Below are 15,898 nucleotides of genomic sequence, written 5' to 3'. Positions count from 1 at the left end.
CAACAAATTCAGTTGCCAGCTGGGATTATCCCCTTCTGCCTCCTCACCTGTGGGCAAAGGAAGGACAGGGAGCCCTAAGACAATCTCCGTTTTATACCAAGAACGACCAAATGGAGAACATACAATTAAGAATGGCAGGCAGACTCTTCTATGCACCCCTCATGGAAGGGTAGACAAGATGAGGACATGCTTAGGAGCACATGTCTTCCCCATCCCTGTCACTGAAGGGATGGCCTCCTACTGAACATCACATTAGAAAGTAAATGATTCCTTGTTGGCAGTGGATTTCTAAATGCAGAATAAAACGAGGGGCAATAAGATTCCCTGCAAAGTGCAGCTCACAATTGTGTCAGGACCATTCCCCACCATGCCCAACAGAGAGCCTGTGCCCCATCCATGACCCCGTGCAGGTTGCAAGTTGGCCAGGCGCCTTTGGGCCCCTCTGCACTGCTGATATTGCAGGGTCTCTGCTTGCATTTCCTGAGAGGAAAGTTCACTCCCTTAAAATGAGAATGAAGAGATTCTTTTCAATAAATGTTCTTCTAAGGGTCATGTCTTTTCTCTGTGCTGTCTTCGGCGCATAGGTTTTGGGCAACCTAGAGTATGTGCCTAGTCGGGAATGGTAGGAGTTAGTTCATTTCTTTCTAGTTGCTTATTTATTTTGGTCTCCTAAAATTGATCAGTTCCCTGGAGTTCGTGTCAAGGAATAGATATTACGTCCCCCCACACTGTCTTCCCTGCATGAGGAAGTTTGAGAAGACGGGCTGCTTCCCATCTCTTGGCCTTCATGAAATTATATTGTAGCTCACACCTCTCTCGGTCTGTTTTATATACCTTAGAGCAGTGTTTCTCAATGACCACAGGATCTGTATTAAAGGCTCACAGTATTAGGAAGGTTGAGAATCACTGCCTTAGAAGATAAAACAAGATGGGTCTTCCATATCTGTAGAGCAGGACAAAGATAGGTACGTATTACAGAATTTGGTGGTTTAATCATGTCTCAGAAAAAGTTGTCAGTGAGTAGAAGATCACACAGGTGGGTGAGGGTGGGTGGGAGTGTTTGAGGGGTTAATGCCGTGGTGGATTCTGGGCAGGTTGAAGGAGCATCTGAAGAACAGGGTAGTTGGTGCTAAAGAACCTGTTATGTGGGGCATGCTCATGTGCTGTGGAAGCACACAGGTACTTGGACCTAATGGTGTGGTTTCCTGACTGGGAAGTGAGGAACATAAAAATATCACAGGCTTAATTGATAGCTGGGTCCTGAAGGGGGCCAGTATTTGGAAAGGTAAGGTGCACGTTCTCCTGGAGGTAGGAGGTGAGATAAAGAGACCAGTGCTTTGGAGGAGATTGCCAATAAGCAGAAGTTTATGTGGGCTGGGAAGAGGGAGCCAGGGGACATATATCATGCTAAGAGAAAAAGAGATTCAGGTTAGAGGAAGGCAAATAGTTAAGTGGATGAAAGTAGGCATTGTCTTTAACACTATTGTTCTAAGGTTGTTTGATTGCTAAATGTTGCTTGTTGCAGCTTATTCATTTTGCGTCCACCTGACAGTAATTTGCAGCCTCTAAACCTGTGTCGTATGCCAGGTAGCCAGCCCAGTTCTAGCACTCTCATCCCTCCGCAGTCTAAACTCCATGACCAGGCACCCTTTCCCCAAAACCTCAGCCCTATGGCAAGCTGCCCATCTCTTCACTCCCTGTTTCTGAATAGCCAAGTGATAGTGGAGAAATCACTCATGGCAGGAGCTGTAATTCATGATACTGGATTTCATTTGGACTCCCAGCAACTGTCAGTGGTCCTTTCTTTCCCATTATCCATGCCAGTGCATCCAAATCTTTGCCACTCTTCACAAACTCACAACAAAACTCTACATTAAAACTCTCCTGGTAAGCTGGGTAGGGACTATTTCCTCTATATTTTCCCTTGGAGATCATTTTCAGGTAACCATCTCCTTTCTGTTCTATTTCTCGCAAGACTCGGAAGCAAAGTGCACCTGCACTCAATATGCTCTCATCCTTATTTTCTTCTGTCTTCTCAGCTATATTGATCATCGATTCTTTCAGCTGTGGCATTTTTTCTCACAATATCTGGCTCAACACCAGCTCTTTCCCATTAACTGAGAAAGACATTAGAGCCTCCTTGTTCATTCAGTCAGTCTATCTCCATCTTGTAACCACTTCTACCTAGGATTCCATTTCTATCTTCCTTTTTCAGCCAGTCTTCTTGATAGAGATGTCTGGTTACTGGACCCAAAGTTACATTTATTATATGCAAATATGATTATGTCGATATCTTCATTTTTTTTTCATTTCAAATTAAAATGAGGCTACAAATTTTTAGATTACATTGTTCTCACTTCCATGGTAAAGTTCCAGTTGTAAAAGAACTCCTCACCCAGGGGGTATAGTATCCAACCACACATTGTGCCCATTAGGTGAGATGCCCACATACCCTCTGTCCTGTGTCAATTGTCTTCCCTTCTCCCCTCTCTTTCCCTGCCCCCATGCTAGATTATATATTTTTTTATTGTTCATATAATCATTTATAAATCGGTTCAAATTAGTATTGAGTATGGTGGATATTTATTTTTCCATTCTTGCAATGCTTTATTAAGAAGACTATGTTTCAACTGCATCATATGAAGAATCATCAAAGACCTAAAAGTTGACCTTCCATTTGATCTCTTGATTCCATTACTAGGTATGTGCCTTGAAGAAGAAAAATCATTTAACTACAAAGACATTTGCGCCAGAATGTTTATTGCAGCTCTATTTATAATTCTCTCTGTCTTTTAAATCACTCCCTCTCTTTCCATCACCTAACAAATGATGTCCAAGCTCTTCATCATGGAGAAATCCACAAAGACAGTATTTAGAGGGTGGAGGGTAGCTTCGGGCAAAAATGTGTGACATAACTTAATTAGGATCTAAGATACAAGCATGGAGGAATCAGCCTGGGAAGAAGTTTGTATTAAGAACTTTGTGCTGGGCGGCGCCTGTGGCTCAAGGAGTAGGGCACCAGTCCCATATGCCAGAGATGGTGCGTTCAAACCCATCCCTGGCAAAAAAAAAGAACTTTGTGCTATGATCATCAGATGCTAAGAATTAGTATAGCAGATGTAGGCCGTACTAATCTTTTCTGACAATAGACATAAGCAATCTTTTATATAATATTTGGGCACATAAATTAAGACTTATCAATAAGGAAATTTTTTGAGGATAACCCAAGGTGATAAGAGTTAAAAACCACAAGAATAGTAGCACCAGAAACCAAGTTGTTTCAATCAATGAGAAAACTAGAAAAAGTGGAACCAGAGGAGAGAGGTTCCTGAGCAAAAGTAGGAAGCAGTGATGAAAATCAGAAACCAGTGTGCCACGAACATTTTTAAATATCATTAATTAAATTATTTTTGAAAGAATTTCGAAGCGTATTAATTACATTCTTTTATTCTCTTTTTTTGATCAACATAATTTAAGTGTGGCTTGGAAGTTTAGCTATAGGTTCAAGTCTAGTGTGAGATAAAAAAGTTGAAAACACTGGTATGGAGCATAGAGATACACAGTAGTGGATGCCAAGGGGTTGACAGGGAAAAGATAATTTCTGCTAAAAATCAAGAAAGAGGGCAAAAGATCCTTATATTCTGAGGAAGGCAGTAGTTGAATCAACAAGAATACCAAGGGGTTGACAAGGAAAATATAATTTCTGCTAAAAATCAAGAAAGAGGGCAAAGGATCCTTGCATTCTGAAGAAGGCAGTAGTTGAATCAACAAGAATGCTAGAGGTGTATTAAGAGCCATTGGGACCACTGAATTACTCTTCCAAATTCGTCTTCCTGACAAGTGTTTGTGCTCTGTCACATAGAGTGATGGGGCTGATGAGATTTTCAGAGACAAAAGAGACCAAATACTTCATCTTGGCATCAGGGACAGAAGCTAAAGTTAAAGAGGTGCTCCCTGAATAACTTGAGGCTCCCAGGTAGTTAAGCTCATCAGTGCTTTGACAAAGTAATAACATTTTTCTGAAGGGGCTCATCAGGATGCACCACCAACTATGGGAGAGGAAGATGTATTTGTAGCTCCTGTCTAAGATGCTGTACTTGTGTAAGTGCACATTTACACACACGCACACACTCATACACACAGACTTCCAAAGGTGGGAGGGACATTTGAACTGTGTAAAGTAATAGAACAACACCTTGCTGATACTGTTCATATGGAGAAGAACTCATTAAGAAGCATTATCAGAAGGGTACGGTCCTCTCTGTGTCCCTCTCTCTTTCTCTGTCTCCCTGTCTCTCTCTTTACATTTTTTCCATCTGGTTGAAAATGTGGGTACTGGAGACGGGACAATGTATGAGTCCATATCCTCCCACTAGCTTTTGGTGTGAGTTTAGGCAACTCAATTCACCATTTTTTCATCTGAGAAATGACCTAATAATTCTAGTTACCTCTTGGGGTTGTCGTGAGGATCAAAGGAGATAGAGCATGTAGTGCAGTTGCTGGGTTTCTATCCCTTAATGTCACTGTCAGAAAGAATTTATTTTCCAATGTACCCATAGTCCCCAGAGGCTTTCAGAGGCTGGCCTTTGGCTTTCATTCCTCTTCCATAGTGAGAAGTATACAGCCAGCTGGTCTAGCCCCCACTAGCAATTTTTCTGCAGGCAGTACACGGGATGACAGATTCCTAGACCCTATTCTTGAGGCAGAGGAAACAGGACTCACATGGTTTAGAAAGAACCCCAAGTTTCCCACCTGTGGGGCAGAGGTGAAAAAGAAGCTGTCCTGAGTGGAGCTTGACGATGAGGAGTCTGCTGTTTTTCTAGTGAAGCAGGTGCGACATAGCACAGTGAAAATGGGGAATTATTCATCAGGTTATAAAGCATTATGAAATGTGGCTCCCCTGGCTTTCCTTCTATTTCAGGCCAAAGTTAAAGTAATGAGAAAAGATGCACCTCTTCACTTGTGACCGACCAGAGGTGACACAGTGGCTCTCAGGTAATGTTTCCCATAAGGATGGATAAGTAGTGAGAATTTCCTGGTGAGCTTCTCCAGGGTCCAAGTGGGGGTTGAATCTCTTCCCTGGAAGGTGGGCCCCTCTCTCCTGCTGTCCATTACACACTTCAGAATATCCCTCTGGGACTGGCAAGAACTATGGCACTCCTGAGCTCTTCATCATTTTTTAAACCCATGCTGAAAGTGTTTCAGATGATAGGTATGTCAAAATAAGGGAGTAACATTTCATTTATTCCTCTAGGATTTGACTTGAGAGTTAAGGTGGTTTTTATACTTTTATGTAACATGATGATTGTAGGTCTCCTGAAGTTTTTAGATTCTTGGAAATGAAAAGGGTGTAGACATTCTCTAGTTCACTTTATGTATGTGTCTCTTTTACAACTGTTCTGATTAGTGGTCATAAATGTATGTGGTTGACCACCTCTTGTGATAAAGAGGTCACTAGCTTCTGTAGAGGATTATGATGAGGACTGTGAGCTCTGGCTGGGCTTGAATCCTGCCTCTCCCACTTACTGTCTATAATTGGCCTTGGAGAGCAATTTGATGTACTCACTCATTGGTAAAATGGGAATAATAATAATAATGGCATCCTGAAACAGTTGTTAAGAAGGTCAAATTGAATTAATATTGGAAATTCATAATATCAAGCCTGGTCCATAGTTAGCACATATTAAATTATAGCTGTTATTGTACTAAGAAACACACTAATTGTGTAATTGTTGGACATCTCACCCTTCTATCAGGTCTGTCTTTAGTGTCCTTCTCAAAATTTGTTATTATGTCTCTCTTTTATTTCCTGGAAACACATTAGAGAGAAAGAATTGTGCAATGGCATAGAAAAGGTCAGGAAGAAAATGATACTTTATCTTTCTAATATTTGCAAATATTTTCTGTGGACAGTGACTACAGCTTTCATTAGCTTATAAAAGGAATCCTGACCATCTTTCTCCCCCTAAACAGAGAACATCTGGGGTTTTCTTTAGGTGAGAGAGGCTAGATTTAATATTCTGTTGGAAGACTCCAGCCTTGGTTAGTTCCCAGCTTATTGATTGATGTATTAGAAATAGTAATTATTTGTGAAATATATTTGGAGAATAAGAAAATAGGAACAATACCATATGGACTTAGGAGGAAAATTTAACTTAAAAATACTTTGAGAAAGGGAACAGAAAATTGTTTTTGAAATTGTCTTTAATGTTCTTAATACATTAATTACAGGAGGCAGAGTAAAGAAGAAATTTAGGTGAAAATGAAATTGATCTGAAAACAGCAGACACAAAGTAAGAGGCAGAAAAACTGATTTAAATCAGCAGTTTAGACAGAATTGGCTATTCAGAACAATATGTTAGTAATATATAGGACGGAGTTGATAGTCTTTCTTAAAGGAAGACTAAAATGACGATGAGTCCAAAACCAGAAAGAAAGTTGGGTATGGAGAGTACATGGAACTCTAACTTAAGAAAAATAGTATTTGCACGGAAAGTATGGAACACGTTGAAAGAAGGAGAACATGAAAATTATAGTAACGTGAATCAAACATTATCGTGAATCCAAAAATCTCATCACAGATGGAAAGCCTCATCACACTCTAGGGAATATTTATGAAAAACCCCTACATGTATCTCATTGATATTTTGGTATTTTAGAGCTAGGAATAATTTATTTTTAGAATAAAAATGTCAATGCCAGAGAATGATAGATTACTTAGAAAGAAATAAAAGACCAAACAGGCTTGAGATTTCTCCTGACAAAACACCAGTGCCATAAAATGCTGAAGAATGATTAGAGTTTAAAGTGGAAACTCTCACAACTCACTATTCTATACCCAGCTACATTAACTCTTCTGTACATGTGTCTACAAAATTAAATTAAAATACTGAAATTATTTTTAAAATATAATTTTCCTGGCAACAATTTGCATATTGTGCAAAATCTATATCCTACATTTTTGAATAATTCAACAAAGACCACGAATTTAAAGACTGAGAAACAAAACAAGGAAGAACACATTCTAATATATGTCACATAAAGGGAACTTAAGTTATGGCTTTTCTTTCTACTTTATAAATAGAGAAATAAAAGTTTAAGTGGGTTAATTCTACTATGAACTTGATATCTCTTGGTAGAACTTATTGAAAGTGGAAGTCACTGCATGAAATCATACATTTGAGATCTATATGATGTTATAAAAAGAGATACTAGAAATAGAAGGAAATATAAGAGATCCTTATAATTTTAGTTGAAACAAGAAGTCGACTGAGGTTGGCTATCTACCTTAAGATACAAAGATGAAATGGATTGAATTTGAAGGCTTTTATTCTATTTAATTTTATTTTAGAGACAGAGTCTCACTTTTATTACCCTGGGTAGAGTGCCGTAGCGTCACAGCTCACAGCAACCTCCAACTCCCGGGCTTAGGAGATTCTCTTGCCTCAGCCTCCCAAGTAGCTGGGACTACACAAGCCCACCAGAATGCCTGGCTATTGTTTTGTTGCAGTTTTGCCAGGGCCGGGTTCGAACCCACCAGCCCTGTTATATGAGGCTGGCGCCGAAACCACTGAGACATAGGTGCCGCCCAAATTCGAAGGCTGTTAAGATGATTAAAGAAGGTGAGAATTTGAAACTAAAATTCAGGTAATTTGTGAATTAATAAGAGAGGCCAGCAGTTTAACATGCCCAAACGCTCTTAAAGATTACATTCTGGGCGGCGCCTGTGGCTTAAGGAGTAGGGCGCCGGTCCCATATGCCAGAGGTGGCAGGTTCAAACCTAGCCCCGGCCAAAATAAAAAAAAAAAAAAAAGATCACATTCTATAAAATATGAAAACAATTGTTGAAATATAAGTTTCTTGAAAAATTATGTTTTTAAGTACACCTTTATATTTGACTGACAAACAGAACAGGATGCTTTTAACTTCACCAAAGAGTATAATAGAATATTTTCTGCATTTTCTCAGCTTAACACTTTAGTATAGTGAATCAAATAAACCGATACAGGGAAGAGTTTTCCTTTGTTTTTATTCCCCAAATCCCATTAGTAGAGGTGGCCTCGTCTTTAAAACAACAGACTATCTACAAGCCGACATAAGAGAATAATTCAATTCAATTCAGGTTGTGGGAAGGGGGAACAAGGTAGAGGGGAGAAGTAGAGGGGATTGGTGTGCTGCCCCTTAGCGGACACCATGTAAGGGTACATGGCACATGTTTTGGGTTTAGGAGAAAACTATAAGAGGGGACTCCCTGACAAATGCAAATATTGTAACCTAGTTTTTTGTACCCTCGCATTAACTTGAAAAAAAAAATCTAAACAGATCGCAGCAGATAAGACTGTGAGTGAGCTGGACAGCTTCCCTTTGCTTCTCCAGATTGGTTTTTCTTTGCTTTCCCTTTTTCCTTTTCTTTCCCTTTCACTGTGCCCTGCACTTGGGAAGTTGATCACCATGAAGTCAACAATAGGCGACCTTATTTCCTGCCTTCTGCTAGGTTTAGTCAAGAGAGAGCTGATTGAAGGAAGAAAATAAAGGGAGATAGAAAAGTTTATTTAGGAACTGCTAACTTGTGGCTGCTGCATCTTTGAGTAAGAGTTACCATTTCTACCAGGCAGCTGATTTTGCACCTGTCTTTCTGTCTGTATCTCTTTCTCTGTTTCTGTCTCTCTCCTTTGTCTAGCTCTCTGCTTTGATAACTGCACCCTCCTCTTGTTCTGTCAGGCCTGGGGTTCAAAGGCCTTCCTGTTACTAGGGTTTTGCACTATGTCTGGTGGTTTCCACCCCCCACCCCCATGCCTTTGTAAATAGTGCCCCTATTAAATTTCACTTATATTATCCTTTAGATGGTTCTGTTTCCTGTGAGGATTCTTGTGATAAATGGTAACTGGAATGGATACAGGAACCAAACCCACAAAAAATGTAATTATGGAATGGGGTTATGTTAAAATGTAATATAGCAGGAATCCTCTCCTTCCTTGGAGAATGGCTCAGGAGTGGTAGATGAAATGCAATGATATTCAAAACATCATCAGTGCTGGTTCAGGATAAAGTGAGGGTCATGGCACAGTGATGAGTGATCCTGGGACTATGGCAATTAGGATTTGTCAAAAGCCAAGTGTTATAAAGGTTGTAATATTATCTGGTTTCTTCTATATGCCCTGAAATTAGCATAGGCAAAGGAGATATTGAAGCCAACCAAGCACACACATGGAAAATAAGAAATCCTCCAGGCAATTTGAAAGGGTCAGTGTTTTCTTCATAGAGCAGATCAGGATGAAAACCAAGTCCGGGGGTGATCATGAGGATTTGGACTTGTAGCACCATTTTGGTGGTGGATCCTGCCAGAGCTCATGACTAGATCAGGCTTGAAGGGGAAGATGTGGGCCTCTGCAGGAAGGAATGGGAAATTGGGCACTCACACTCAAGCCTGAGAACTTTGGAACCCCTGTCTCCCTGGCCCCATCTTCCTGGAAGTTCCCATGCTGTGTTAGGGAGTCTCACCCTCACTGTTGGAAGAAGTCTTCTAGTGACAGCACCCGTCTCAAGTGCTCACACTGAGGTGATTTTGCTCACATTGCACCCCTACCTCCCCTCTTTGCCCGTCTAGGCCCTTGAGTTAATTCTCAGCATTGCACAGAGACCAGGGGTGGTACCTGCTTCTGGGGAAAATAGCCTATATACTGAAGGAACTAGAGGGTGTTTTCAGTTTCCTTCAGCAGGAGTAGAAGAGCCTGTTTAGGAGTGAATTCTGAGGATGTGTAGTAGATTTGCATATTTTACGTTCCTCAGCATCCATTGTGAATATAGGTCCAACCTTCTCATAATGGAAGCAGGACAATGTTACCCTTGACACTGTTTCTGTTCTCCACCTCTTCCCAGTGCTTCAGTGTGGTTGGTCCAGATATGTGTTTTATACAATCCTTTGCTGGTGATCACCTCCCTTGGGACATATTGACTCCATCAACCTGACTCACTCCAGTGACCCCGACATCCCATATGTCCTGTGCAGATGTGCACAGTGACCATCTCTTAGTCATGGTGTGACCCCCTGGGTTGTGCACCTGCTTGCTCTAAGCCCATCTCTTAGAGTTCTTCATGGGAAACCTGCTTGAGTAATGCCCTGGACACCAATAAAAACCTGAGTGCAAGGCCCATCTCTCTCCAGATCACCTCCTGCTGGCTGTGAACACTGTCTCTGTGACCTTCTTATTTCTGTTAGTTATCTTAACAGAAATAAACTTAACAGTAGTCAGGAGAGAGAGACCTGGGGACATACCTGGTTACATTTCAGATAAGTAAGCATTGGTCCTTTTACCAAGATAAATAAGTCCCCATGTAAGGCACATTGTAAACGTCCAAGACTTAATCCCTTGCAGCCAAAGCAAGGCAGTGGTAGAGCTTATAGCTACTGTCCTGAGAGACACAAGACCAAATTGGAGAAAGAAACAAGAGGTTGTAAGACCAAGTGGGATAAATATAAGGCCATGAGTGCAAATTTATTTACGTGGGTGTACTCACCCAGAATCTGGATTTATTATGTAAGTTCAAGTGCTGGGGAGAAACAACAATAGTCAGTTAGACCTGTTGATTGAGACCCAAAGTCAGTGGCAGCCCCTTTAAGTGAGTTTGAAGTAGTAGAACTCCTGTTGCATTCTGTGACCAACGGAGACCAACGAGAAATGGAAATGTTATATGTAACTTATGAGCCTTTTGTCCACTCCCCTTTAACCATAACCCCCAGCTTTGGAGAGCCTGAGCAAAGCACCCTTCAGTCAAAACATCAAGATAGACTTTACCATTATCCTTGAAAACTTACATTGTGTCCATCCTCTGTAGGCCAGAGAAAGTGGGGTGGTGACCAATTTGGTGACCAATGCAGGTTTTTTTTCTAGGAATGAGTTTGATGTTTGAAAAGCAATCAATTCACTACATTACCAAAATAAAGGAGAAATAGAATTATTCAAGGAGGTAGAAAAGATACTTGTTAAAATTAAGTAATCATTCATTGTAAAAAAGGTCATGAAACTGGAAAATAAAAGGAAATTTTCTTAATCTCATAAGGAGTATCTACAAAACTCTTTCAGCCAAATCATACTTAATGGTAAAACATTGAACACTTTCTTCCTTGGGTCAGAAAAAGAACCACCACTTCTATGTAAACATTTTCTGCATATTTCCAGAAGATAACAAAATAAGTTAAAGGTATTAAAATTGGAAAAGAAACGAACAATTGAAAGTGTTATTAATTACAAAGGACATAATTGTGTACCCTAAAGAATCTGCAAGCAATGTACTAGAATTAATGGTGAATCTGAAACAGTTGTATATAAGTAAAAAACACAAAATTGTATTTCTATATATCAAATATAAACATTTTAAAAATGAAATAAAGAAAAATAGCATAAAACATCAAACATTTAGGAAAGATCTAACAAAAGCTCTAAAAATTGTGTATACTGAAAACCAAAAGAAAAATGCTGAGGTAAATGTCAGACTAAAAGAATGGAGAGATATTGATATTTATAAATTGAGTAAATCCACTGAAAACTGTTAAAATGTCTTTTATTAATAGATTGATGTATGGAGTCAAAAGCTCAATCTTTGAAGGGAAGAACATAGTTGGTAAAGTGATAACAACAAATTTCCAGATTTAAAGATTTTTTAATTAAAGAAGTATGGTATTAATCTAGACAATGTAGTATTAATCAAAGCAGTGTGGACAAATAGAACAAAAGTCCAGATGTCAATCCCCTCTCTACTCAGTATCTTAATTTAGCAACAAAACTTTCACAATAATTTAGTGGAGGAAAAAAAATTCAAATTATTGAACATCTGTAGATAGACGAACAACAACTTGTTCTAACATTGTATCAAACACACACCGAAGAAAATCTAAGATGGATCATAGAGCTAAATATAAAAGGTAAAATATAATATTTGTAAACAAAATCATAACATAATATCTTCATGGCCTTCAGGTATACAAAGCTATTCATCTCCATCACTCTGGGATTGGTCAGTGGAGCCTTATGTAGTTCATTTGGTGAGGTCATCATGTTTTCTTGGAAATTCTTGATACTTGTAGATGTTTATTGTTGTCTGCACATTGAAGACATTTAAGACTGCGCTTGCTGTCTGGGCATATTTGTACCCATCCTTTTTGGTATTCAGAGGGAATTGAGTGTTGTGCTCTAAGTCTTTGGTCAGTGCAGCCATGCCAAAACTAGGGGGTGCTCAAGTACAGAATCACCAAGTCTCTTGCAACCTCTTGGTGGTACTGCCTGGGTGGACCTGGGTAAGGCACGTGAGAATTCCCTAGATTACCATCTCCCCCTCTTCCTTCACTTTTCCCCAAATGGAAGGAGTCTCATTCCCCATTTTGGGCTGCCTGGAGTAGAGGAGTGATGATGCCAGCCCTTCCCAACTCCACCACTGGTGGCACTGCTCTTGTCACACCAGACTATGGGTCCTGACTATTGCTGCTGTTTATTCAAGGCCCAAGAACTCTTAAGTGAGAAGGTGGTGAATCCAGCCAGGACCGGGTCCTTCCCTTCAGGGAAGCATGTTCCCTTGTGGTCCAGGGTTACATCTAGAAATGTCATCTAGGAGCTAATGTCTTCCATCAGGAACTTCAGGCATCTGTATGGCACTTGATTTTATGGTGGCTGAGATGGCAGTCTAGGTGTATAACAAAGTTCCTTGTACTATTCCTTTTTCTTTTGCCAAGTGGACCAGCTTCTCCCTGAGCTGCACTGCCTGCAATTGGGGGAGGGGTGATGCCAGCACTCCCTTGGCCATCAGAGCTGGCGTTCCAGTTATGCCACCCCACGTCCATTGTATCTAAGCCTAAAGCAGCGCAAACACTTGTTCAAGGACACAGTCCTTGTGGCCTGACTACCTTTCACATTTATTCCTGGCCTCAGGCTATTTTCATGAGCTGCTCGTGGAGCTAGCTGGAACACAGGTCCCTAAGGCTGGGGTGGAAGATTCCCTTCTGGGGCTGGTCTGAATGTTCCCTTTATGGGAGCCAGCAGAGTTCTGCCCTATGCTGTGTTCCCCTGTGATAGGGTGGCCTTGAGCTCCAAGGTGAAGTCCCACAGTCCTGTACCCTCCTTTTCCCAAGCACATAGATTCTCTCCCCACCCAGCACTAGTCTGACGCTGGTGGGGGATAGTGGAGGGTTGTGATGTTGTGTGGCCCAAGCAAACCACCTTTCCTACCTTTTCAGCAACTTTTTCTATGTTGTGATGATAAAACTAGGTACTGTGATTGCTTATCTGATGTTTGGTTCTTATGAAGGTGTTTTTCTCTGTGTATAGTTGTTGAATTTGGTGTAGTTTCAGGGGTACAATTCCTGGAGGGTTCTATTTGGCCATCTTGCTTCACCTCTAGAATATGAAAAAAATTTTACACAGGACATACCTACACACACACACACACACACACACACACACACACACACACACACACTCGAATAACAAATGATAGATTATAACCTACCAAAATTCAGACTTTTTTTTTGTGTGTGGTTTTGGCCAGGGCTGGGCTTTAACCCGCCATCTCCAGCATAGGGGACCAGCGCCCTACTCCTTTGAGACACAGGCGCTGCCCCTAAATTCAGACTTTTATTCAACAAAATTAATGATAAAGAGAGTTAAAGTATGAGCCACGACATGAGGGTTGTCATAGGGATGTATGATAGAATATATCCCCAGAAACCAAGGACCTCATCCCCTATTATACTTGTATATTCAATGAATATGTATATATATATATTTATATTCCTATTTATGATGAAAATAAACTGCAAATTTTGTTTCCATTCTTCATTATTAGGATATTTTTTGGTTTGGGGTGCTATGAGTCAAATTGCTATGAACAGTTTTTACATGTCTTTTGGTAGTCATTGCACTCAATTTTCTTGGCTACACAGCTAGGACTACAAATGCTCTGTTAAAGGGTACAGGGATACTGTCCAACAATTTTCCAAAATAGTTGTACCAACATAAATCTACCAGCAAAGTGTGAGATTTCCAGTTACTCTGCATTCTTGTTAACACTGAATAATGTCAGTGTTTTCATTTTAGCTATATGAGTAGTATACAGTGGTACTCATTGTAGTTTTAATTTGCTGTTTCCTAATGAATAATAGGGTTGAGCATCTTATCTTTGCATAATATTGTTGTTATTATATTATAAAGATAAGAACATAATATTATTGTTCTTATCTTTTATGATGCATTTATTTAAATCTTTTGCCCATTTTAAAATCAGTTGTTAATTTTGTAAAATGTTTCTCCAGCTTTGAATTTTCTCCAGCTTTAGCTATATATACTTGATAAGTAAAAATTGTGTGTATTTAGCATATATAACTTATCTTTTGACATATGCCCTCATTGTGAAATAATCACCACAATCAAGTTAATTAAGATGTTCATTCATGTGGTTAACATTTTCATTTCTACCTTTGTGTGTGTGTGATATAAACAATATTGGGCGGCCAGGGCTGACCGGGCCATTCGTGGGACCAGTGGGGGTGGGGGGCGGGATATGTCACCCAAATGGAAGGGGGTACATCAGGGGTGGAACCAGCCCAGCAGGTCCTGCCCAGTATAAGAGCAGGAGGGAGTGGCCTGGTGGCAGACGCCCACAGACTGTCTCCAGCGCAGAAGGCCAGCGTCCTGTCCGCTGGCCCGCCCTCCCTTTGCCTTTGCCCGGCCATGGCCTGGGGCCTGCTGCTGATGCTGCTGGCGTGGTGACCCGCCACGTGGCTGCCAAAACAACTGCACGTGCCCCACCAACAAGATGATGGTGTGCAATCCCGATGGCCTGGGAGGCCACTGCCTGTGCCACGTGCTGTGCTCCGTGCTGACCTCCAAGTGTCTGCTGTTCAACGCGCACATGGGCCGTCCTCGGGACTGCAGCGGGCTGGTGAAGCCAAGCGAGCACCCGCTGGTGGACAATGACGGGCTCTACGACCCAGAGTGCGACCACCAGGGGCGCTTAAAAGCGCGCCAGTGCAACCAGACATCTGTGTGCTGGTGCGTGAACTCGGGCGTGGGCGTGCGCCACACGGACAAGGGTGATGCGAGCCTGCGATGGTAGGAGCTGGTGCGCACGCACCCCATCCTCATCTACCTGCCCCACTGTGCAGCTTTGCGTGCCTTCAACTGCTCCGACCTGGACGCCAAGCTGTGGCGGCTCTTCTGCAAGCGCTACCTGATGCAACCCTGGTTCGTGGCTGCCGCAGATCGAGCTGGGGCAGAACGCGTCCCAGAAGGGCCCCTGCAACGGGCCCCTGCAAAGGGCCCCGGCAGTAGATATCGCCGACCAGGCCTACTACTTCGAGAGGGACTTAAAGGGCGAGTCGCTGTTCCACGCCACCGCGGCCTGGACTTGAGCGTGTACGGAGAGCCCCTGGGGTGGAGTGGATGCTCATCTACTACCTAGACTAGAAGCCCCCACAGTTCTCCATGAAGCGCCTCACGGCCGGCCTCATTGCCGTCATCATGGTGGTCATGCTGGCCATGGTCTCCGGCGTGGTCGTCCTGGTCAACTCCAAAGGGAGGAAGTCAGGGAAGTACAAGAAGGTGGAGATCAAGGATCTGGGGGAGTTAAGGAAGGAACCGAGTTTGTAAGGAACCGAGTTTGTAAGTACCGGGCGGGGCAGTGAATGGGGTGGGATACGGGATCCTCGCATCTTCCAGGCCTGGCCTAACGGGGTCATTTCTCCCATGTTCCTGCCTTCCTCCTGCGCCCCTTTGTGCACACACCAAGATTAATAGATCCTGGTCTCAGGGTCGCCTCTCTTTCTGACTTCTGTCTTGAAGGAAGCATTTCTAAAATTCCTTCCTTTTTGGTCTATGGAGAAACCTGACAGGGCGTGTTAAGGAAAGGA

At 41.8% G+C, this 15,898-nt stretch overlaps 1 pseudogene; it reads left to right on the top strand.

The window, feature by feature from the left end:
- Window positions 1-14,748: 14,748 nt before the first annotated feature.
- LOC128563398 (tumor-associated calcium signal transducer 2-like) lies at window positions 14,749-15,638 on the top strand (annotated as a pseudogene).
- Window positions 15,639-15,898: the final 260 nt, after the last annotated feature.

The sequence above is a fragment of the Nycticebus coucang genome, chromosome 13, assembly GCF_027406575.1.
Source record: "Nycticebus coucang isolate mNycCou1 chromosome 13, mNycCou1.pri, whole genome shotgun sequence".
Classification (NCBI taxonomy): Eukaryota; Metazoa; Chordata; class Mammalia; order Primates; family Lorisidae; genus Nycticebus; species Nycticebus coucang.
The sequence above is the reverse complement of the archived record's forward strand: the minus strand, read 5'-3'. Positions and strand labels throughout refer to the sequence as shown.